The sequence below is a fragment of the Rhagoletis pomonella genome, unplaced genomic scaffold (genome assembly GCF_013731165.1).
Source record: "Rhagoletis pomonella isolate Grant_MI unplaced genomic scaffold, Rhpom_1.0 Rhpom_scaffold_00418, whole genome shotgun sequence".
Classification (NCBI taxonomy): Eukaryota; Metazoa; Arthropoda; class Insecta; order Diptera; family Tephritidae; genus Rhagoletis; species Rhagoletis pomonella.
This window is the reverse complement of record NW_023458972.1, coordinates 44,000-47,858: the sequence shown is the minus strand read 5'-3', so window position 1 is coordinate 47,858 and position 3,859 is coordinate 44,000.

Below are 3,859 nucleotides of genomic sequence, written 5' to 3'. Positions count from 1 at the left end.
TGTTATTAATTGTTTGCAAGCGTACTATAGTTTTCATGCATTTTGAGAACAAATAAAGGAATATGTATACGTATATTTTCGTTTAAAATACAAAAACTCGTATCATCATTCTGCAAAACTGCGTAACTGACATTTGATGCCAAAAATTTTATTTGTTCACACAAGCGCTTGGCTGAAGCCTTATCCATTTGTCTTGAAATCTACTAGCCAGAAATGCGATTGCTTTATAAAAAGAGAACCATTTTGAAATATGAGTGTTTTTACTCTCTAGAAAATAATTTATGCAACCTCACATACGCGGTTTTGCATTTTGTTGATACGTGGTTGTGTACCTTAAACGACGATATGTGCGTACTTCCACTCCATAGGACAATGGTTAGATCCCTGATCAGACCATAACTCAAAATAGTCGTCGTCCTTCGGAACGCAATAGCAAACCTTCGAGTATATTACCGCTTTGAAAACTCTTCTTATAAAATCATTTGGCCTTCGGAGTCAGTCTTAAATATGTAGGTGACTCCATTTGTGTCACAACAACAGAACTCATGCCTCACGGTTGAGGAGAAGCTCGACCAAACACTTTAGCACCACAAAAATATTTAGCACCAAATATTTATTTGTTTACTTATTTTAAGGGAGATGGCAATCTTCTGATTTCATATTTTGAGTACAAAAATCTCAACCCTGATACAAAAAATAGTATTAGTACTGAATGATAATGACAGATTGCATTCCCATAAACGTATAATCATACATGAATGAGTTTTTTTTTGCATTCACATTTTCTATGTGAATGGGTACCAACCATTCCATAACATACTACATATTTTGTGTTTACAGTTTGTAACCAATCTCAAGAATGGTTGTTAAATTTTTAAAATGAAACAATCACATTTTTTAAACTCAATTGATTCAATCATTACACAGCTCTGGTATAATCATAGTCAATGATGGTTTTTTTTCAGAATTGAATGCTTTACAAAACTGTCCAGTGCGGCGTAACCCTAACTCCCACCAGCGAGGTAGTACGGGTCACTAAACACAATTGTTCATAAAATTATCGTTTTTTTTCCCCTATCTCGGAAATAATAAGAGATAGAGAGAAATGTAAATGATAAACTTGTAGGACATTTAATTTCCTACAAAAGAATTCTAGAACACAAAATCGCTTAAATTGATATTTCCTGAGATATTAGACTTTGAAGTTGATCAACAATTTCTACAATTTAGCTCAATAATCCATAAAAACTTCAAAGCCCAATATCTCAAGAAATATCGATGTTAGCGGTTCGGTGTTCTGAATTGAATGTTCTACAAGTTCGGCATTTACATATTTTCTGTAGCTGTTTTTATATACGATATAGCGGCAAAAAACGATAATTTTATGTAAAATTGGGTCTAGTGACCCGTACTACCTCGCGGGTGGGAGTTAGGGTTACGCCGCACTGGACACTTTAGTAAAACATTAAATTCTGAAATAAAGTCCGTCATTGACTATGATTATATCATAAAATGCCTCTGAGCTTTGGAACTTTGAAGAAAAAATCAAAGTTTACGTGTATTTTAAAATAGAGATCTTTGCACGCCTTGGTCGAGCACTTAATATTAATAATAAGGGCTCAAATTTTCAGGAAATTTTCTTATAGGTATTTTGAGATGGGAGTGAAACAAAAGAAAAGTCGCCCAAAAAAACACCCTAATACATACACTGCCGGAAAAGAGTATTTGCACAATATATGCACCAATTTCTATTATAATATTTTTTCCGTTAATTCTTTATAAAAATGTGGTTCAGTCTACAACAAAAAATATGATTTCTAAACTTTGTGCAAAACTCACGAAAATTCAATTAATTGCCATGCACATTTTTAACTTTTTAATCAGATTTTCTCGAAATTTCTTGAATATGCAGTTTTATAGCCTTTAAATTCTTTTATAAAAAATGCAAATTCGGAGTTAGTCAAAAAGCGCATTGATTTTTAAGAGTTTTTTTTTGTTTAAGGTATTTTGCATTTTTCCCATATAAATTATTTTCGAAAATTTTTTTTTGTATGGAAGAGACTGCGTGAAAAAATTTCCAAAAATAAAATTGATTGGGCTACAAATCTGCATACACAAAAAAACTTCTCAAAAATATGATTAGAAAGTTGAAAATTTGCATGCAAATTTGCTGAATTTTCGCGAGTTTCGCACAAAGTTTAGAAATTATATCTGTATGTTTTTTGTTGTAGAATAAACCATATAGTTTTTTTAAATTTTCGGAAAAATATTACAATAAAAATTGTTACAGATATTGTAAAAAAGCAGCTGTGTCAATACTTCTTGCCGGCAGTGTATGTATTAAAAAAAGGTTGTTTTCACCTATTTATTAATAATAATAATAATAATAATAGTTTGGCGCTTACACATATGTTAGTGTTTGGCCGAGCTTCTCCTCCGATTTGTGGCGTGCGCCTTGATGTTGTCACACAAAGCGGGGGGACCTACAGTTTAACGCCGACTCCGAACGGCGGTTGTATTTTTATGAGAAGCTGTTTTTCATGGCAGAAATACACTCGGAGGTTTGCCATTGCCTGCCGAGGGACGACCGCTGTTAAGAAAAAACCTTTTTCTACATTTTTTGCGATGTTGCTTTGACCAGGGCTTGAACCCAGGCGTTGCGGAGTGGAAGCGCGCACTGCTTACCACTACACCACAGCGGCCGACGCTATTAGGAAATATAATAATGAACTTACGCATTTCTCGATTTCATTGCTAACTTCCTTGTTTGTTGTTTACACGAAAATTATTAACAGTTACTTTTTTTTATTTTGCAATTTTACAAACACGTGCTTACACTTTTTATTTACACTCCGTTTCATGGCTTCGCATCAACTGATGTATCTACATAAATACCGATCGGTCTTGCTTTTCGGCTCACTTACTATACTAATATACTTCGTTGATACAAAAAATATACTTCTTCTATATACAATGTGAGTGGAAACGTATTCCACTTAATTTCGTGCCATTTTTTGCCCATATACGCACTCCATACACTTTACGACGACGTCGGAAAAAATCGCAAAAAGTCCGGCTGGGTAACTTTGTCCTCTCACCACTCTCCACTTGTAAACTCTACATTCATACCAACCAATGCAACGACTAATCACTCTAAAAGCCTGATTATGGCAACTTAACTTAACTTAACGGAACGTAGAACTTAGAGATTCAAAATGAAACAGATTTCGACGTGGCATTAAGTTACGATAAGTTTCGGCTGTTCAATTACACTGGTTTACAGCAAAAATGTTCTCCATACGCCACTATCCAATTCCTATGTAGAATTGTTTGGTGATTCCAAAAATCGAGTTAATTTTTTTTCTATGGATAAGTTTTCGAGATATTTGCAATTAACCGTTATTCAGCTTTAAGCAAAAATAGGTTCCTTTTAATCTCGTATATTTTACGAACCAATTTAAAAATCTTAATATAAAATACGGCAAATGAAAGCCAATGAAATTCTCCATAAACCGTATATACATCACTTGCCGATAGGGCTTATAGATCTGTGCCAAATGTTTGTATTTGTACTATAGCCTGTTCTGTTACAAAAAAAAATCAAGCTACTGATGAAGAAAATCGATACGAAAATACAAAATAATGAGTGGTCAAATGAAAATGCGCAAAGATTTTTCGTATGAAATACGAGCAGTAAGCGTGTTAATCGGGTGTACGTGGCGTATAAGTAACACGCTTTACTGCTCGTATTTCATACAAAAAGTCTTTGCGCATTTTCATTTGACCACTCATATTTCGTATTTATCCATCGATTTTCTTCATCAGTAACTTTATTTTTTTTGTTTTAACAGAACGGGCT